Here is a 22,522-nt window from a genome sequence, read left to right on the forward strand (position 1 = left end):
CTGGAATTCTCTCTCTTTCCCTCTCTGTCTGCCCCTCCCCCGCTTGCTCTCTCTGTCTCTCTCTCTCTCAAAATAAATAAACTTAAAACATAAAATAAAATAAAGAAGTAAATGTGGAACTGCCATACAATCCAGCACTCTTGATCTTCTATCACTGAAACATGAAAATTAATGTTTATGCAAAGACTTGTGCATAAATGGTTATAACAGCTTTATTCATAATAGCACCAAACTGGAAACAGCCCAGGGGAGAAAGGCTAAATAATCTGCAGTTTAACAGGGAACAAACCATTGACGCATGGGACAGCCTGGTTCTGTTTCTATAACAATCTTGAAATGACAAAATTATAGAAATGCAGAACAGGTTAGTAGTTGTCAGGAGTGGGAGGAAGGACAACGCATGACATCCTTGTGGAGATGGAAATTTCCCGAAACGTGACTGTTCTCCTGGTGTTACTGGGGGAAACCATAAAGGGTACAAGGGATCTCTCAGCATTATTTCTCACAACTGCTTGTGAATCTACAATTATCTCAAAGTAAAAAGTATAATTATTAACATGAGTCAACTTGCTTATGTTTAGTCAGCCTGAATGTTTCAATTACTTTTAATACATAAAACCAAGCAAAGAAAAAATATGTGAATAAATATAACATGAGAAAAAAATACCTAACCTATTATTCTAAAAATATGAATCAGAAGAGAGAAAAAACAAAATTAGTCTTCAAGCCAAAACTCTGATAAGTATTTATTTCCGTGAATCCCTACATTAGGATGCATTTGTATAATAGCATAACAAATGAATTTTTAAATCCCATAGCTAATCAACTTGCTTCAGGCTGAACCCTCTGAGTGGTACCTAGAGAGTGGCCATTCAGTATTTTCCAAGGTACATTTGTGTGTGTGTGTGTGTGTGTGTGTGTGTAAATAAAAAAAATCAAGAATATATTGCCAAATGCTGAGGGTAATGCAGAAGAAGGCATTCTGGGTACCTGACATCAGAGAGCTCACCAGGCATCTAAAGATATTGATAATATATTTTGAATTATTTTTACTTATCGAAACATATGTTCTCATTTCCTGATAACACTAATCCTGAATCACAAAGTTGCTCATGACTGTGAATGCCCCAAGTGTATAAAAGCCACCTTTTTCTATGTAACTGATTAAAATGTGAATGGATATAAACTTTCTTATATTCCCCACACCCTTGCCATTGCCAGATCTGTTGAACCAGATCTGTTTGCTCTTCCCTGATTAAGAGCGTATTTTTCTGGACTGAAAATATGGGCAGAATGAAGAGCCCTGTTCTGTTTTCAAACCAAACCAACCAACTGACCAACCAAGCAAACAAACAAAAAAGCAAAAAAATATCCACTGTAAAGACAATCTTAGATGTCCTGGTGGGACAAAATGTTTATGAAAGGAAGGAAAGAAGTGAAGCTAAGATTCTCCCAGAAGACGGAGTAAGACTGAGAGAAGGACATGTCCACTGCTCTGCTGGCTCCAGGGCGGACCAGGTTGGCCTCTCCCAGTAACAAAAAGCTACACTAGTCAAGTAAAGTCAAACACATCAGAGAATTCATAATTTTGGAGATGTTTTACATTTAATACGAAGGAATGTTGGATTTTTATTTTGAAATGTGATGCTATAGCTCCAGTAAACTACACACACACACACACACACACACACACACACACACTAAAAATTGCAATCATAAACACAGAATTGCAATATTCTTGTCTAGTTAATAGATTAAATTTATGAAAGAGGCATAAAACTGTTGAGTCCTTTAGCATTTTGAAAAATAACTTTTTATTACTCTTCAGAAAGGTATAGCAAAAGAATTAAAGGCAAGGAAAAGCCAATTTAGGTTGAAATTTATCTCTATTAATGCAGATAAATTCTTTACACAGAAACCGAAAATATATGCATACATATGCCTGGTGTGGGGCATAGGGTTTCTGTTGGTGCATCTTCTTGTGGATCTGCTCTTGAGTTGGGGTCTTGGCGACAGAGACCAGAGGTGAAGGTTGATATCAGAGCACAGTCTCACTCCGAGTGGGGTTCTTTTCCAGGTTTGCCTTTTGGAGAAAAGGTATGCAAAACATTTTGTAGAACTTATACAGACTTACCACATCTTCAAGGTAACCTATGTAGGCTTGATTGATCAAATACAGAGATTGAGGTTGGATATGGCATCTACAATTAATATACAAATCAATTGACTGACTTAGCTGTTCACATTCAGGCTAAAAATGTGTTTTATTTGAAGTGACACATTTCAAACCTGATATTCCTCTAACAAATATCATTGAAAATCTGACTCGTAATGTTCAGCTTTTTGTAGAAAAATTACATTAAAACAGATATGGGCACAATGTATATAATTTCTCAATAAATTTTTCAAAATCTGTGGATCCCGTCGAAGGGACAGATAATGCTCTACACGTAAGAGGCCACCCTCGTCTTCCCTTCCTGTCCCCAGCCGCCTCCCAGCAAAGATAACCCCCCGTCAGACTTCTGTTACTGCCGTACCAATTGTCTTTTTTTGAAGTTCTACAAATGGAATCATGTTGTCTGAATTCGTTTGCTCAACATTGTTTGTGAAATTTCTTTATACTTTGTGTCTAATTATGACTTTAGTATTCTCCATGACTAGATAGTGTTCTGTGGTATGAATATAATACAATTTATTTATGCTCTTGATGAGTATTTAGGTAGTGTCCCATTATGAGATATTACAGATATGATTGTTATAAATATTCCAGTTCGGTTTGTTGTTGCTGTTGAACACATGCGTGCATGTCTGTGGACTGTATACATCCCGAGGTGGAAGAAATGTTTGGTCTGGAGAGTCTGTACGTTCAGCGATAGTTGATAGGACTCAATGGTTTTCGAAAGTAGCCGAATCAATTCCCATTCACATCATTAGTATCTGAGTGTTCTGGCAGTTCCCTACAGCTGTCAACCTTTAATACTAGTATTTTCCTTTTGTTTCATTTTGAACATACTTGTAGGTATATAAAAATGCCCCCCTTTTTCTTTTGCGTTTCTTTAGTTCTCATGTTTTCTTTTTAAATAAGAATACACATAAAACTCACATTTAATCAATAATTCAATGAAATACCTTGAAAACTTTTATTTGTATATTCTTATAACAAAAAATCATAAAATTATATTTAATGTCGTGTGGAGAGACTGCATACTATGAAAACATTTCATCTCTTCTTCCTATCTTCTTATATTTCATTAAATCAGAGAAGGTAAAATCTTGACATTAGCGGTTTTCAGAAAGTTCTTAGGGACTGATTCGCAGTAATCTTTGAGAAGACAGGACTCATCGAACTACATAAATGACCTTTGATCAAGGGATGTCAGTTTTGCTGACCTCAAGTTTTGTTTGTATGTTCGTTTTAATTTATCTGTGGGACATGAGCTGTGGTTACCTGGATGCAAGTGTTTGGTGTGTGAGAAGAGTCTTTCCTGGGTGATCATGAGAACTTTCCTGGCGAGGTGCACCTAAACTTTATATTTTTGAGCTGACTCTTCCTCCCACAGAATTTTCCTTTCATTGATCCCTTGACATATTGATGTTTTAGAGGCAAAAGAAAAAAAATAAAGTCTCAAAGTTTTGGCAAAAAAAAAAAAAAAAAACAACACACAGTTTGATCTTGACGTTCCAATATTGATTATTTCCATTTGGTCACAAATTCTGCCTGTGACTTGGGACTTTATGTAATGTAATCATTACTTTTTCCCTAATAGTTTTTAATTTTCTTACTGTAAACATTACAGAAATCTGACAAATAAAGCATCTTAATAAGGTACTTATACAGTGTGGTCACCATGGCCACATATATGCATATGTGGAACCTTTAGACATTTGAAGCATTTTTAAAAATTTGTTTAATGTTTATTTATTTTTGAGAGAGAGGGAGAGACAGATTGTGAGTGGTGGATAGTCAGAGAGAAAGGGAGCCACAGAATCCGAAGCAGGCTCCAGGCTCTGAGCTGTCAGCACAGAGCCCAACACGGGGCTCGAACCCACAAACGGTGAGATCAGACCTGAGCTGAAGTCGGATGCTTAACCGACTGAGCCACCCAGGTGCCCCTGAAGCATTTATTTTTATGTTATGAGGAGAAGTGCGTGCTTTCTCAGAGGTCTTAGGGCAGAAATTTCCAAATGTACTGACTTAGAATATTAGATTTGGACCCAATAAAGGCTTTAGACTTGGAAAAACATCAAAGTATGAACAGTAGTAAAAAATAATGTGGTATTGCATTGCGGCTGGCTGCTTACCTGAGATGTACCTGAGAGTGAAACATGCAGATTACCAGTGATGTGTGTGGTTTCAGTTATAATATGTAATATCTTTTTTCTGTTGATGCTCAAGATTCATGGCATATAAAGAAAGAGTAATTGTCATTCAGTTTCTGTTTCTAAACTGCCATAACAACATAGTATAAAATTATATTTTGTAAAATTGTTTAAATTATTTGAGATATTGTTACTCACCTCTCTAACAAGAGACTTGGAAATCTTCACAAAGTGATTATCTACCCATTTATTTAGCAACCTCGACATCAAACACAATGTTAGGTGCATAGTAGATGTTTGAGAAATGTTATTTGTCTATACAAGTTCGTATCTCTTCAGGGCTATCTAGTTATATTGCAAACCACTCACGAATCAACTCTTCCTCTGACTGAATGATCCATTACCTGATTGCTCATGAGAATTCGTATTTGAGAGAATAAACCTTAGCATCAAATAATGTTAGTTGTTTAAACGAATACTTGAAAACAGAACAGCGTTCTTACCTCTGAATATTCTATTTGTGACTTCAAACCAGTGCTAAGGAAACTTATAATACGTGGTTATAAATGTGTCAGGTGGAAATTTTTTCTCTTCTTCCCTTGTAGGTTCTGCGGCTGACCTAATAACTGAAATGACACAAGACAGATTAACAGGAGAAAAACAAATCCAATTACTCACAGAAGAATGCCCCAGAGGGACAAGATGCTCAAAGGCAGTCAGGCAGTTGAGGCTTATGGGTGGTCCTGAGCTAAGGAAAAGGGGCGGAGCTCAGAGAGGCAAAGACAAGTCTCAGAAAGATGAAGAGAGCGCATGTTAAGTAAACATATCTATGTATCCATAAGTATAAATTATACACACACACACATATATGTATATATATATTTGCTGTGCCAGAAGTCTCTCTGATATAAAAATCTCTCTCTGGTTTAGCTGTCTTTCTGGTACAGGCCCCCTTGTCTATATTTTTTCAGGCATTTAAGACAGAGGAGAATAAAAAGCTCTTCCTGAGTCTGCTGGGCCATGATTGTCTTTGGCTCAGAATAATCCACATACCAAAGTGGCATATTTGGGGGAGGCTTCTTCTGAACCCCTTCAAATGTATATTGAAGCAATTAGGTAAACTTTCAGTGAGTTTTTTTTTTTTAATTTTTTTTAATGCTTATTTATTTGGGAGAGAGAAAACGAGCAGGATGGGGCAGAGAGAGAGGGAGACACAGATTCTGATGCAGGCTCCAGACTCTTGAGCTGTCAGTGCAGAGCCTGACGCGGGGCTTGAACTTGTGAACCCTAAATCATGACCTGAGCCGAAGTCAGACGCTCAACCGCCTGAGCCCTCCAGGCACCCCTCAGTGAGGTTTTGAGGTAGGCACTGGAAAGAGGGATTCTTTGGAGATGAAAGAACTCTGGCTCTACCCCCGTCCCCAGAAGAGAGACAGCAGGGCCTTCTTCCATGTGTGACCTAGAAAGTGCACTGTGAAAAATCGGAAGGAGCAGGTAAGAGGCGGCAATCACTCGTGTCCTCCACTGAGATCCTTGTCTGACCACGTTGGACCCTCTGCTTCAGGTTTGGTGACTAGTCTCCATTCTTTGTGTGTCTTGCAAAGCACTTGAACCTATAAATCTAGGGGACAGCAATTTGATAAAGTAATCTTTATTTTTCACATACTCTACCAAGTTTCTTCACTACTATTTGACCAAATGTCAATTACTGGGAAGTATCAAGGGCTAGCCTGCTTATTTCCTATAACTGACCACATGCCTTCTAGAAGATTGAAGAATGTATTTCAGACTTCTAACTCCCCACTTCATGTTTTAGGCTCTAAACCCAACCATAGATATTATTTATTTTCATCTCTCAAGAGACCATCGCTGATGGTTCCTTCTCCGGGACGGTCCTTTCTTCTTGTTTAGTATAATCCACATGCTTTCTCTACGATCTCTTCTCAAACTATTTATTACAGTTTCACCTTTGCCTTTCATTTGCATCCCAAATGCAGCCTTTTAATTGCAACAGAGACTGACCAGGCTACCTTTCTAGACATGATCTGAGGTAGTGCCTGGCGTGAAAAGCCCGAAAGGCCGAAAGTTCGCTTTGTTGTTGTGGTTTCTTCCTCCAGGTGTCTCTAACCCTGAGCCTCAGAAGAAATGCAAAACATGTAAGTCATACAGGAGTCATTGTTCCTTTGTATTCTTAATGAAAGTATTTATTTTCACTGAAAAGAGTTTGCAGTTTATGAAAATACTGAAGTGCAGTGATATAAGCCAAACTTACTATACAAATAAACTTATTGAAGTATACTCTATACTCTTAGAAATACGGTATGCATATTCAGGTCCCAACAGTCAGTGGCGGCTGGTGAAGCACCGAGGGGCTGATCCTCCCTCCCCGGAGTGAGGGCAGCTTAGTCTCCCTCGAGGCGGTAAGGCGGACAGAGTCCCCCGTGGTTGTTTTTAAGCCACTCCGTTTGGGGGTGTACAGCAACAGATAACGAAGACAGCTACTTTTCAGACTTATCATTTCATTTAGTATTTTAGTGAACATGTAACAGAAAGCGTGGGCCCAGGCCATGGCAGAGAGCTCCGTTTTCACCAACATCACCAGGAAGGACCTCTTTTGCAACTGACTAACGGATTCTCTTTTGAATGTTACAATTTTGTAACCACATTTCAGGCTATTATGTAATTGTATCACCAAGTGCTGATTATGGCCTTCAGTGTTCCCTATCAATTCTTTACTGCCATCGTATTCTCATTTCAAGCTTTAAATTCTATTTATTTCAGCAATATCAGTGATCCTTTGAAGGTGAATAACTGGTAATACAAGGACTTACGCTGTTACCTACAAATAATGATTAAGGACAGAACCTCATTTTGCAAAAAAAAAGTCTGCAAATATTGGGTATGGACATTTTCTAATAATCAGGTTAATGGATCCCTTTAGAGTCTCTCAAATATTAAGGACCTAAGAAAGCCCCAGAAAAACTAACAAATGAGAGCAAGGGATGTTTCATAAGGTCTCTGGAGAACTGTGGCACAAGACGGGGCAGCTGACTTTTAAGAAGCAAACCAAAGGTCCGTAGTGGGAAGGTGACCGTAGGTTCAGTTATCCAGATGTCCCATCAGCGTACATTGGGTGCCCAGTATGTGCCAGGGCCAGATAATTGAGACCACCTGGTAGCGCAGACCAAACCCTGACTCCAGCTGCTACGCTGACCCCGTCCATCCTGATTCTGACTGTAGCACCCACTGTGCACAGATGCAGGGGGAGCCCCGAGGACAGCAGGTGCGCACTCCCTGGGGAGGGCATCATCCTAGGTGAGGCCGGAGGGTGAGGAGAAGGTAGACCAGCAAACCCAAGAAGGAAGGGGCGGGGGCTGTTTCAGCGGAGAGAGCCTCGAGAGCAAGTGATGGGGAACGTGCTAGAGACCCCGGACTCAGGGTGACCTGGGGACCCCGTGCGCCCAGGGAGAGGCTGTAAATGACATGTGGACGGAACAGATCGAAGCTCTGCCGTGTTTATTCACGTACATCTGCTCCTATCCGGTTCCTAATACAACCAGAAGAAAAGCAGGGAATCCCGAACTTCTAATTGAAAATAACACTCCTCCTACTTCTTTTAGTGAGGAATGGGCCATTCACTCGAAAGAGCACAGAAACTACTCTTTTTTTTTTTTTTTTTCCAACGTTTATTCACCCTTGGGACAGAGAGAGACAGAGCATGAACGGGGAGGGGCAGAGAGAGAGGGAGACACAGAATGGGAAGCAGGCTCCAGGCTCTGAGCCATCAGCCCAGAGCCCAACGCGGGGCTCGAACTCACGGACCGCGAGATGGTGACCTGGCTGAAGTCGGACGCTCAACCGACTGCGCCACCCAGGCGCCCCAACAGAAACTACTCTTTACAGATTTTGATGTTCAGTTTATCGATTGCTTTATTATAATTTTAAAAGGAATTGACCTTTTTAAAATCATATAATCATAATATGCCCTGTTTTTGTCAAAATTATATTTTATAAGCTTATCAATGAGTCAATAGTGTGTCCCCATGTAAGTTGTACATAAAGCAGAAAGTAGGTCCCGGGACAATTAAACCTGAGTAAGTGGGGGATGTTCTTACCCTGGAAAGTTCTAATAATTCAGACTGAAGTACTCCTGAGAGATTCAAGGTTTGTAATGGTTTTTTAGGAACATGGTAAGTGAGGCTTCAAGTCTTAAATATATGACTTTATTTACAATCACAAAACGGTAATCGCCGTTTATTATATTTGTTTTAAAATTTGTTCCTGATGCAGGAACATAAATCACGGGTTACCTCAGTTTTACCACTGACGAATCTAATTACTACATAATATTTACACTCTCGCTGCTTCATTAATTACATACAAAGCCTGTATTTTAACACTTCTGAGAGCTTAATTTGCACTTAAATCATAGCACTTGTATTTATCTTACTCGTTTTGAGTTGCAGGTCGTTAAATACTGAGTATGTTATAATATTGCGGGACAGCTCACTGCACTAGGCAAATGGCGTTCCTTGTTTGCTCCTCTTCCATGACTTTGCCTGCCCAAGTGGTTCAGAAGCGCCTTCCCTTTGCGGCACCAAGCTTGGGGGATGGATGAGGGCAGGGATACCGAAGATATCGATAAATATTTTAAGAGCAACTCAATGAGTGAGCAAATAAATTAGTATTGTTTGAGGCGTGTAGCTGTCTAATATGTTAAACGCTGACACACAGAATTATGAGACCAAGAAGTACCAAAATAAGCCCCCAGGGCTGAGGTGAGATACCGTTTAAGTGCTTTAGGGATTACATCAGAAATTGACTTTCCACTTGGAAGACACGGGTGCTGGTTCCTGCCACACTCTGAGAGGCCGGCACGCGCTGTCACGCGCACGTGGAAAGGAGTGACATCAGCGAGATGGTCCAGTGGTCCCGTGCTCGTGGGGACTTTGGTATGAGATGAGGTCCTGAGGGCTGAGCCCTCACTGATGAGGCTACCATCACCGTAAAAGAGACCCCAGTGAGATCCCATCTCCTTTGGAAAGTCTGTGACCTCCTTCATCCACGCCAGCACATTGAGCTTCTACTTCTGGCCTCCACAACTGTGAGGAATGCATTTCTGTCATTTATAAGCCACTCAGTGTGTGGCATTTGTCATAGCGGCTCAAAAGAACAAAGACGACCCTCCATCTTGTGCGCATATCTTTCTCAGGCCTTTTGCTCTTCCCCAGCTTTCATCACATCACTTGTGTGCATGGATAAGTGGCTTTTGAGAAGGAATTAGCAAGTGCATTCAAATCAGATGTTTGGCTTCTCTGGATTTTCATCCTCCAGGCTCACTCATGTCACATTAAAACCTTGCTACAGCGGAAGGCATTTCTTCTCACCCAGCCCCCATCGTGTATTTGCCTTTCCTAATCTTGTGCCATCCCATGTGGAACTCGCTTCTCTCAAGAAGTGCCCATCCTTAACTGGAGAGTGTGATGCTAAGTGAAATAAGCCATACAGAGAAAGACAGATGCCATATGTTTTCACTCTTATGTGGATCCTGAGAATCTTAACAGAATCCCATGGGGGAGGGGAAGGGAAAAAAAAAAAGAGTTAGAGTGGGAGAGAGAGCCAAAGCTTAAGAGACTGTTAAAAACTGAGAACAAACTGAGGGTTGATGGGGGGTGGGAGGGAGGAGAGGGTGGGTGATGGGTATTGAGGAGGGCACCTTTTGGGATGAGCACTGGGTGTTGTGTGGAAACCAATTTGACAATAAACTTCATATATTGAAAAAATAAATAAATACATAAATACATAAATACATAAATAAATAAATAAAAAGAAGTGCCCATCCTTTTTTGAAATTTAGTTTTTTTCACATCCATTGCATCGTCACACTTCTGATGGGGTCCCCAAAATTATGAATTTGCAGGCTGTCTAGCTTTCCCCCTTTGTTGGTGTGGTGCAGTGGTCTCTTGAGATTTTCTGTGTCCTGACTGAAGTATAATTTATTTGTTTATTTTTAGCCTTTTATTGTCCCTATATATAAGGTGCAATTCTTACAAGAAACGTAAGGAGTTCTTCCCCTTTTAAGATTTGTGATTGTTTTTCTTTTTAATGATTTATGCACTTTACATACTAACTTCACCACGGACTCCTTAATTTTGAATTCTTAGTTCCCCTTGATCTCTCCCTGGCTTTGTAAGTTTGTTTTCCTTGCTGGGTTTTGTGCTTAAATATGTATTGTTTTTGGAACAAGACAGTTTTATAACTAATTGACTAGATCAATGGCTGAATAACCCATTTGATTTTATATAAAGAGATTTTTCGTGTGTGAGGTGACCACAAAGGACGTGTAGAAATGACTTGTATCCTCTGTAAAATGAATGCACATTCATTAGCTTAGGAGAAGTGGATTCAGTGTCAAAGCTCCCCTCCATCCTTTTCCTTTCTCTCTCAAGAACTTATTTGGTCTTTACAGATAACCCTCTTCTCACCAGGGAGATGGTCACTGACAGAAACGTGTGGATGTTCACAGTGAGGGTTCTGATGAACAAGCACCTGGGTCCGTAGAGTGCTTTCCTGTTGCCGCTGTGGCAAATTACCACAAACTTAGTGGCTTAACACATTTTTTAAAAAATCTTACATCCTGTAGACCGGAACAGTGACATGGGTCTCATTGGGCTGAAATGAAGTTTGGCGGGGTGCATTGATTTCTGGAGGATCTCAGGGAGACGCTGTTGCCTTGCCTTTTCCATCTTCTAGAGGCCACACCTCTCCCTGGTGTACGCCCTCATCCCCCACCTCCACAGCCCACAGGGGAAGGTTGGGTTCTTCCCACAGAGTGTCACTCTGACTTCCTGTTCTGAATATACCTTTTCGGGATCACTCTGGTAGTCCGGGATGATCTCCCTATTTTAAGGTCAGCTGATTGCCAACCTTAATTCCACTGACCATTCCCGTTGCCATGCCATCTCCCATACGTAGGTTCCAGATCTTAGGATGTAGACATCTTTGCGGGGTGATTATTGTACCCGCTGCAGTCACATCCTGACTTCAGACTAGGATCAGCATCCTGGCTCCAGCTCTTAGAATTTGTCCCAAGGATTATACCTTTTAAAGCGTCAGTTTCCTTACTTTTAATGTGGGGATAACCACCCTAGCTTTGCTTATTTGTTGTCAGAAAGTAATGGGGTAATATAAGTGAAGTGTTTAGTGTAGAACTTAACATGCAAGATAGTCAATGAATATTCGTCACACTGTTATTGATAATAAACACAACTAGAGGATGAAGATACAAGAAAAGCATCCCTAACTTTCTGCAGTTGAGATGGGCAAGTTCAGGAAGCCTAAGAAGGCGGTCCTGGTCCTGGCCAGATGCCACTCCGGCTGCAAAAAACATCATGATGAACATTGATAATGGCACCTCAGACCGTCCCTACAGCCATGCTCTGGTGGCTGGAATTAACCACTCTCCCTGAAAGGTGACAGCTGCCCTGGGCCAGAAGAAAATGGCCAAGAGGTCAAAGATCAAGTCTTTTGTGACATTTTATAACTACAGTCACTTCATGCCCACAAGGTGCTCTGTGTATATCCCGTTGGACAGAACAGAGACTCTGTTCTTAAACACACGGCGTGAGGAGAGGCCAAGGTCAAGTTCAAGGACAGATGCGAGACCATCAAGGACAGATGGTTCCAGAAGCTGCGGTTTTAGACTCTTGTTTTGATCATTAAAAATACCAAAAAAAAAAAAAAAAAAAAAAAAAAAAGAAAAAAAAAGGAAAAGAGAAGGGAAGGGAATAGAAGAGAAAAAAAAAAAAAAAAACGAGAAGAGAAAAGCAAAGCAAAGAAAAGAAAAGAGAAGAGAAAAGAAAAGAAAAGAAAAAGAAAAATATCCTTAAGGATATACACGTTTTTAGCTATCTCTCTTAAATTTTTGTAATTTTCTAATTAGCTACAAATAGGGTAAAGGTATCTGGGGAATGCTTGAATGTAATTTTGAGGGGTATGTGATGAGCATGTGTTTTGCAGTTTAGTCCCGTAGATAAAATGGATAATGATAAAAACACTGGGGCATTTAGCGATATTTCTATTACCGCATAGCTCAACAGCGTGGATGGGCCCATGGAATGCTAATCACTGTCCGGACAGACCCTGTGGACATTTCAAGGATGCCAACGCCACGGTGGCATCTGTTTCCTGTGACAGTCCCTGAAGATGTCAGAGAAAAAAAGTTCACACAGGCCCGCTCAAACATTCAAAACCGTATTTGGCTTGTCAGTCCGCTGTTTAAAAACTATTGTAAGAGAGGAGATTTATAGGAAACACAAGTTTTAAGCAACCAAGAAATATGTTCTTTTTCTGAATTTACCTGTGAATACATATATTGCGTCTCCTGTGTAATCACTTGCTCTCAGTGAATTCTAAAAGACAGTATTTTTGAGCAAAAGGAAAAGGGAAAGGAAATGATAGTTCTTTCACTTTAAAACGCACGTTAGAGTTATTGACCAAATTTACCATTTATTGTGTATTTGCAAATCAGTTTCTGTAAGATATGTTTACATAGAATAATATTGTACCTTTCATTTTTAAAGTTAATTTTTTTTTCCTAATGGCCTTGGTAACTTAGCTCCAACCCCATAGGAATTTTTTTTTGTTAATATTTTTATTTTATTTATTTATTTATTTATTTATTTAGAGAGAGGGCGCACAAGTGGGGGGAGGGGCAGAGAGAGAAGGAGAGAGAGAATCCCAAGCAGGCTCTGCGCCATCAACGCAGAGCCTGACACGGGGCCCGAACCCACGAACCGTGACATCACAACCTGAGCTGAGATCAAAAGTCAGATGCTTAACTGACTGAGCCACCCAGCCAGCCCCCCGGCCACCACCTTTTTTTTTTGTTTTTGGTTGATTTTAGGAATTTTTAAGTCAAATCAAAGATAGTTTGCTTCTCAAGCATCTGAGAAAACCCTAAGTTTGATTTTCCCAGGGGTTCTCCCTAAGTGATTTTTATCAGTCCTGGGTACAAGCTAGACTGCAATAGTAATTTTTTTTTTTAATTTCACCCCATCCAGCTATTCTATATGTAAAAATAACCATAGGACACCTTTAATGTTGGGGCATTATGACAATAACAGATAAGAAAATGGCTGCATATGGAGTAAGAACTTTTTAATTGAGTTAAACATAATTTTATACAATAGCTATGAAGAGGGTATAGCAGATTTTGTTGTGAGGCATTTGTTGAAAAATCAATTATTTTCCTTTTAATTTGATGGAGCTCATCGCTACTGAACCAGCTCTCCTAAATATGCAGTGTATGCCAGAAGGTAACTTTCTTGTAACGTTCTGTCTGCACATTATACATACTGAAAACAGTCTCTACATCTCGTGTTTGATTCAATATCCTTTTAATCATCTTTAAGATGGCTATTGCTGTCAATATGATTTGCAAGAATGATTCCTCTTGATTATATTTAGCTCTGGTAATGGCATCTACATCAGTTTGCATAACATTTTGGTTTCTCTAAGAATAGTCTGGGCTTCTCTGGAGATAGTAAATCCATGATGGCTACCCAAACAGAAAATAGCTTACATCTCTAAGCAGGGAAAAAAGAAAGATAACATGTAAGTAAATTCCTGTGGAAGACTTTTTAAATTTCCTCCAGCAACCTGTGGTTGCTCACAGATCTATCTTCCCATTTCACTTCTTACCAGAAGAGTCAGACTGTGCTGTTCAGTCTAAAGATGTCCCTGAAAAACATGACATTAATTCGGAGACTAAACACATAGATTAACATGCAGGCAAAGCTCTTTTTTCTTTCTTTCTTTCTTTTTCTTTTAAATTTGCAATGCAAAGTCTGAAACAAATGTAATCCAAACTGATTTTAAAAATATAAACCTATAAGTACAGTTTAATACTTCGATCAAAACTCAGCTGGAACTCTTACTTAGAAAATAGTAAATTGGGGTACCTGGGTGGCTCAGTCGGTTAAGTGTCTGACTTTGGCTCAGGTCACGATCTCACAGTTTGTGAGTTCGAGCCCCGCATCAGGCTCTGTGCTGACAACTCAGAGCCTGGTGCCCGCTTTGGATTCTGTGTCTCCTTCTCTCTCTGCCCCTCCCCCACTTGTACTCTGTCTCTCTCTGTCTCTCAAAAATAAATATATGTTAAAAAAATTAAAAAAAGAAAATAGCAAATTGTTCCATATTTAATATGAATGGATAAATGTATTCTTCCACTTTTTCCTCCTCCTAGAATTATGTACATATATGTGACACAATTGAATTATAAAAGACATAAAAGTATATGAAAATATGCTTACCCATTAATTAGAGCCCTCAAGTCTTATATAATCATTTATATATTCAGATTATCTAGTTTTGAAACAAAATATAAAATTAGTGATTAAAAGAATTACTTTAGAGAGAGCACAAGATTGTCCTGTCAAGAATATCTTAGTTCTACTTGGATTTGGAAGGGTTAAAATATGAACCTTATATATGAATGCAGCACAAATATGTATGTAAAAGGATGCTCTATTGGAGGTATAATATAATTCAACACACATAAATAGTAATTATTATTTTTATTTTTTATTAAATTTCCCATTCCTTTTTTTTAAAAAAAGTTTGGATTGCTTGAAATTTTCATTACAGTAAAAATGAATACAAATATTTCACTTTATATGCAGAATAATTTATGGTAACTTTAAAAAAAGTTAGATGTCTAATTATACAACATATCACTTTGCCCTAATATGTGAAGTTCATTAAACCTTCAAAAAATTTTACCAAGTATGAGATCATTACAATCAATAATAAGTAAAATAAGCCACAACCAAATATTTTGAAATACAGAGCAAGTTAATCAAGAGGGTAATTTTCAGATTAATATGGAGTAGAGAGGATCTCCTGAATTATCAGCAAAAATCATACATTAAGGAGGTTTCAAAGTTACATGTTAATTTCCCAAGATATGACAGCTATCATTGAGACAAGATACAGTTTAATACAAAGACACACACATGTCAAACTTAAAAATTACTATACTCAAAAGACACAACAGAATTAAAAGGAAACCTATATAATGGAAGAAAAGTTTTGCAAACCACATATCTGCTAAGGGGTGACTCTAGAAAATATAGAGAACTCCTTCAACTCACTATCAACAAAAAAGAAGTAACCCAATTTAAAAATGAGCAAACGACTTGAACAGACATATATCCAACGCTCATATACAAATGGCCAATAGATTTATGAAAAGATGCTCAATGTCCTTAATCATCAGGGAAACAGAAATCAAAACCACAATGAGATGTCACCTCAGACCCAATAGAAAGGCTATTACCAGTAAAATAGAAAATAATAAGTATTGGCAAGGATGTGGAGAAATTGGAACACTCATGCACTGTTGGTGGGAATGTAAAATTGTGCAACCGCTGTGGAAAACAGTGTGAAGGTTGCTAAAAAAATTAAAAATAGAATTAGCATATTTATTGGTCTGTTCAACCTGCCATAACAAAATGCCACAGACTGGGTAGCTTAACAGAAATCTTTCACACAAATCTGGAGGCTCAGAAACCCAAGATCGGGGGGCCAGCTGACTTGCAGATGATTACCTTCTTGCTACATCCTTAAATGGCTTTTCTTCTGTGTTGGTGCAAAGAGATAGAAAGAGACTGGGGAGGGCAAGCTGTTTAATGGGTATAGACATGGTTTTGCAAGATGAAAAAGTTCTGGAGAGCTGCTGCACGATAATGTACATAAATTTAGTGCGAATCAACAATACACTTAGAAATGGTTAAGATGATAACTTTTATGCAATGTGTTCTATGCCATAATTAAAAATTAAAAAAACGATAATTGTATAAAGTATTAAGTAAAAATATCTATAAGTAATCAAAGCAAATATTCAGTTACATAATATTTCCCCAAATGTTTTCATCTAAATTCCTTGCCATTTTTCCGATAATCTTTTTGAGATTTATTTTTAGCATTTTTATCTGGATCACTAAGTTATATAATCTGTAAGAATATTAATACAAAATGTATTTTTAAATGAATGATTTTTAAATAGCATTTCTATTTTAATGTTATAAGTGAGATTTTCCTAGATGTAAGGAAATTTTTAAGTTAAAATTTTTGTTTTTAAATTTTAACAAAAGGTTGTAATAAATGGAAATTCAATATCGTTTACTTAATCAGGCCAATTTAATCTAATTAAGTACTATTAGTATGTAACGCTTCTATGTATCACACCAAGATGTTTTCACTCTTTTAGGAGATAAAGTAAATAAAATGTATTAATCTTATAGAAGCGAAAACAATTGTTACTCTCTCTAGTTGTACAGATGTTTCTTTTGACTTGGGGAAGCAGGAGGGGAAAAGGCAGTGAGCGCATGCTTCTGTTAGTGAAGTGCTGTTCTGAAGACAGGCACATTCGGAGAACGGAGATCTTTGGGGGCATATGCAACAGGAAGTCTGTTTCCTTGAGATTTTGGAAATTGCGTTGACAAATTAGTGCCGGCCCTTCTGTGCCACCCTCTCTAAGGTCTCCCCGTTATCCAGAGTGGGGGCGCAGGTGAATCCGGGTCAGATTCAAATGAAGGAGCAGGAGCCAGGAAGCTCATTGGGATACGGAGTCGGTCTCCCCCGAAGGGAATTGCGAGCCTCCTGCGGTCACCTGGCACTCTTCCTCCGCGCCGGCCGCTGGGGACCTTAGGATCTCCCGCGCGGTGGGTGGGGCGCCCCGGCCGCAGTTGTCCCCTCGCCCGGCGCCGCGGTAGGCGCCCTCCGCCCGGGTGTGGCAGCCCTCCAGCTGCGCACGCTGGACACGTGCCCCCAAGGGCCAACCCCGCTCGCCTTCCGCTGCCGGTGGCGTCCGCCCGCTGCGCTCGCTAGGCGCCCCCTGGGAGGACTCGGCTTCCCCGGTGCCGCGGCAGGCGCACCCCCCCAGCCCCCCCCCCCCCCCCCAGCCAGGGAGGATCTCTGCTCACCCGGAGCCGCGGGATGCGCCCCCCTGGAAGGAGCCCGCTTCCTCGGTGCCCCTGGATGCGCCCCCCCGTGGGGGGACCCCGCTCGCCCAGGCCACAGCCCCTGTGCCCCAGCCTCCGGCCTCTCTCGTCTCTGCCCCGCAGACCGCGTGGAGGCCGCCGCGGGCACCCGGCGCGCAGAGGCCTTGGGCGCTCGGCTCCCCTCGCTCGCAGCGGCGGACGCCGGGCTCCGCGTGGCCAGCGTTTGGTTTCCGGAGGCCGGTCGTGCGGGTCGGGCACGGGGTTCCGCTCCGCCAAGGGCGCCCTTCTCCGCCCGCCTCGTAGAGGGCGGCGCCGGGTCCGGCCGTGGGGCCTGCGACGATCGGGTTCCCAAAGGGCCCGGGTCTCGCCTCCCTTGTCAGAGCCCACCGGGCACCCCGAGCCTCCGCGCAGGAAGCGGGGTCCCAGCGTCTTCCCCGGCCCCTCGGGCCCAGCCAGAGGCCTGGGCGCGTCGGCATCCCCCGCTGGGTCCCTGTCCTCCCCTCGTTCCGACTGTGCAGCAGGGATGCGACCGGGAGACTCTGGCTCCGATAGCCTGTCCTGGCCACAAGTGGTGATTCCTCGAGTCTCTGGCCGCTCGGAAAGCCACCCAAATCATGGACGGGTCCATGGGACCGTCGGCCTTCCCCGTTCGGGGATGAAGCCCTCCTCTGGCCCCCAAAGCATTTGGGGGGAGCGCTAAGTTTGGAAGACACGGAACCAAAGGGGAATGCAGGATGCAGGTGGCAACAAAACAAATGACTGTGCCGCTGACTTCTTGGGAATTTTCACCGCAAGCCTGTTTATTTACAAAACACGAGTGGCGCTCGGTTACCGACGCTTTCCTAAAGCCCTTTCCCACTCGGCTGCCCTCCCCCCTCCCGACGTGATCTTTCCCGATCTTAACGGGTTCATTCACTACAAAGAACACACACACAGCCACTGTTGTTAGTTGCCAAAGTTTCTATCCCTCTGTGGAGAGGTCTTTCCGCGCGGTCCGCTCGGACTCTCGGGGCGCTCGGGGCGCAGCCGGACGCGGGGGAAGAGGCTCGCGCGGCGGCCCCGCAGGTGTCCCGCCGGGCGCTCCCGGCCGGTAGGAGGCGGCGTCGGGGAGCCGCTGGGGTCTCCCAGCGCCCCCGCGGACCGGCCCCACTGCACGCACGCGGGCGCGCGCGCGCGCAGCACGCACACACACGCACGCGCGCGCGCAGCACGCACACCCGCGCCCCCGCGCCCCGCGTGTTTCCCGGGCGCGGCCGCTAGAGGGAGGGCCGCCGGGCCGGCGCGCGAGATGGAGCCACCATGGAGCTGCTCTCCGGTGGGGTGTGCGTCTTCCACACACGGCTTTCAGGGGAAGCCGCCCCGGTGAGGCTGGCAGTGCACGAGCGGCGGAGGGCGCGGGCCTTCCTGGCCCTTCCGGCCCGCGGTTCTCTGGGCTCGGGTCCCCTGTTGCTGTCCCCCCTTCTTTGGTGCGCGGCACCCTGCAGGTGCCCAGGTGCCCAGGTGCCCGGGACGGAGCCCGGCAGCCCGTGTGCGCAGCGGCTCATTTCTCCTCTTCCTGAAGGGCAGTCTAGGAAGGGGCCGCCGAGACCCGCTTCCCGTGTTCGGAATGTTCTGTCCACCTCCGCTTAATCTTCCTCTATACTCTGAAAAATATGCTTGATGTATCATCGTTCTGGCAAAAAATGGAAAACTAAGTTGGGGACAGAATCAGTTATTTAACACGGGATGAGGCTATAGACTCCTTTCCCCCCCACCCGCCCCCGCCCGTGATATGTCTGAGTTTGCATTTAATTCTTGACCACCAACCTGGAAATAGTTACCCAAACCTTAGAAACTGCCACTTGGAGTAGCGCATCGCTCTACATCTGCCTCCTTGTGCAGAGGCTCCTAGTGGGTGTGTAAGCCCAGAAATCACCTCGGAAAGAGCGAGGAGAGTTGGGACGCACGGAACAGTTCTACCCGGTTGGACTCTGGATCAGGGAGTCGGCACGTAGGGTTAAGGGGAGATTTGAGATGGTCGCGGTTGCAGTTTCGAGATGGGAAATCTAATCCCGTTCACCTAACAGGCGTCTCGGTGGATTTCGACGAACTTTGCGAAATGAATCGGGAGGATGACTCAGACCGGAGCGAGAGGAGAGTGGTTTCGCTGAAGCCCGGGTTCGGAGCGCCTCGGTGACCCAGCGCTGGGCGCGCGCGCGCGCAGAGCGGCCAGGAGCTCCCGGCGCAGCCCCGGCTCGGCTCGATCGGGCCGGCGGAGCGCGGGCTCTGACGCGGGGCGCGGGGGCCGGACGCCCCGCAGCGCCGCCGGCGCGCTCCCCGCCCCGGAGACGGCCGCCCCCCGCGCGCAGCACCGCTCTCCCCGGAGCTCGCCGGGTGCTGACGCCCGCCCCGGCCCTTCCGTGTGTCCGTCCGCGCGCCGGAGGGGACGCACTTTGTAGCAGTTACTTTGCCTGGAGGCAGTCGAGTCGGTGGCCCGGCCCCGCGCACGCCGCCGGGATCTGCGCTGCTTTCCGTGCTCTTTGCGCCCGGCGCGCGGCAGCCTCTCCAGCGGGAGGCGCCTTTGGGATTCGCGCTCGGGGAGGGAAGCGGCGGCGCTCCCCCAGCCCGGAGCTTTTCCGGTGGACTGCGAGACCGCCGCTCGCTGGGTGCGCGCGGGGATCGCTCTGGGAGCCGGGAGCGCCCTCGCCCAGATTTTGGAGAGGGCGGGGGTGTTTTCTCAGAGCTGCTGAAGACGTCCTCCCCGCCCGGCACCTGCAACTTGTTTTGGTTTCCTCGCAGTCCTGCGTGTGCGGTTCCAACATCAAAGTTTTCGGTTCCGTACCCGACAAAATCTGTGGGTCCAGCCCCTCCGCCGCCCCCGCGCGGTCGCGGCCAGGCCTCCTCGTCTCGCGGTGAGCTAAGAGCGGGGCGCCCAGTGTGGCGGCGGCGGAGCCGGCGACACGGAGCTGCTGCCGGCGCTCGGGAACCCTCGGCCGGGCCACAGAGCTGGTCGGGCGCGCTCCGGAGGAGCTGGAACCTTCCGGGACGCTGCTGCCTGAACGCTGGATTTAATCTCCTCCTCTCCCGCGGAAACTCATTGAGAGAAGCGCTTGGCACGGGAGCTCTGCGGGACCCGAGCTCCCGGCGGCTCGGGATCCGGTGCCCGCTGCTGCGGAGGGAGCAGAGGCGAGGGAGCCGGCGGATGCCCCGGGAGCCCGGAGGTAGGCGAGGGGGTGGGATCCGGGTTCCAGCGCTCAGCCGGGTTTCGAGAGGGTGTCGGGCTTCATGCAGCCGAGGCTTCCCCCTCTCCCTCCTTTCCCACCGCGCCCTCCCCGGTTCGGATTCGGGCTCAGGAGCCACCAGAGTCACGGCACCCTCAAGGTGCAGTGCCTTCCGGGGCTCCTCGCTTGAATGCCTCGCTGCCTCCTTTTGATGCTGGGGGTATGGGAGCCTCCCTGGGAAGTTGGTAGCTTGCAGATCTTGAAAAGGTCCAACTTGATTTTATTCAGCTTCTTAAAGGATGTGTTTCCTGTGGGCAAGAATTATGGGAAATGAATGTCAGTGTTATAGACAACTGCAATCCAGCTCAGAAATTACCTTCATACCCCCCTCCCCCCAAAAGTTTTCCCCATGCAAGTTTTCTTAATGTCCAGATGTAGTGCATGGAGACTAGGCTGGCGTTATTATGTAAAAACTGGGAAGGGGGCTCTCCTGCTTTCAAAGTGCAAGATGTCAAGGACATTGTAGTTTCCTTTCCTTTTCCTTCCTTCCTTCCTCCCTCCCTTCCTTCCTTCCTTCATCCCTTTCCCTATGCTGCCCATGTAACAAAGCCCTGTGAGTGTAGAGAGAATAGAACACTTTTACAATCCGCAGGAATGATGAAATATTACGCTGTTTCCAACCTTGCCTGAAGTTCTTATTTAAATAAGAACTGATCTGTTTTACTTAAAAGAGGTAATTTTGGGGTAAGACTGAAGTAGTATCTTGGGTGCAAATCAGCGTGGTGCGATTTTGTGTATAGTGTGTGTAATCGATCCCTACAGTTGCATGTTAACTAATGATAGAGATTGCACGAGACGATACAAAGAGCCCTTGATGTTTTGGCAAACAATATTTTTGGACCGTGGGGAAATTTAAAAGTCTGTATTAAAATTTGTGCATCAAGAATTCGGATGCACAGATGAAACCAGAGAGGTAAGTTAACTTTAAGACGGTGGTTTATTGAAAATCAGTGCCTGGGATTTCATGTAGACGTACGGTAATCGGTGAAATAAATGAAACAGTATTCCCAGCTTGCAATACTCATCTGTAGAAAGACTGTTGTTGCCTTTCCTTTCTGATCTCGTTTGTGGGAACAGAATGGTGTGGGGTGGGTATATTTACTTCCTCACACATGGATGCTGTATATTCCAGGATGCCCTGTAAATCAGAAAGAGGCAAGGTCCAGGGTCCAGCCTCAGTCCACACTGCCATCTCCCATCTACAGGGTCCAGGGTCCAGCCTCAGTCCACACCGCCATCTCCCATCTACAGGGTCCGGGGTCCAGCCTCAGTCCACACCGCCATCTCCCATCTGCAGGGTCCGGGGTCCAGCCTCAGTCCACACCGCCATCTCCCATCTGCAGGGTCCGGGGTCCAGCCTCAGTCCACACCGCCATCTCCCGTCTACAGGGTCCGGGGTCCAGTCTCAGTCCACACCGCCATCTCCCGTCTACAGGGTCCAGGGTCCAGCCTCAGTCCACACCGCCATCTCCCATCTACAGGGTCCGGGGTCCAGCCTCAGTCCACACCATCTCCCATCTACGAGGTCCGGGGTCCAGCCTCAGTCCACATCGCCATCTCCCATCTACGAGGTCCGGGGTCCAGCCTCAGTCCACATCGCCATCTCCCATCTACAGGGTCCGGGGTCCAGCCTCAGTCCACACCGCCATCTCCCATCTACAGGGTCCGGGGTCCAGCCTCAGTCCACACCGCCATCTCCCATCTACAGGGTCCGGGGTCCAGCCTCAGTCCACACTGCCATCTCCCACCTACAAGTTATCCCTGCTATAAGCTGTTCCCGGTAGGGCCTTTTTCTCCTGCTCCTGTACACTTGTAGCTTCCGATGGGAACCTAACCCTCCTCCGTGCATTAGGCTGTCACTCCTGTGTTCTTTCTCACAGGGTGGTGCTGAGTTGGGGTTGCGCTGAATCGGAATGTTCATGCCTAGCAGTAAATGTT

At 44.8% G+C, this 22,522-nt stretch overlaps 1 pseudogene; it reads left to right on the forward strand.

The window, feature by feature from the left end:
- Nucleotides 1–11,638: 11,638 nt before the first annotated feature.
- LOC123577472 lies at nucleotides 11,639–12,100 on the forward strand (annotated as a pseudogene).
- Nucleotides 12,101–22,522: the final 10,422 nt, after the last annotated feature.

The sequence above is a fragment of the Leopardus geoffroyi genome, chromosome D2 (assembly GCF_018350155.1).
Source record: "Leopardus geoffroyi isolate Oge1 chromosome D2, O.geoffroyi_Oge1_pat1.0, whole genome shotgun sequence".
Taxonomy (NCBI): domain Eukaryota; kingdom Metazoa; phylum Chordata; class Mammalia; order Carnivora; family Felidae; genus Leopardus; species Leopardus geoffroyi.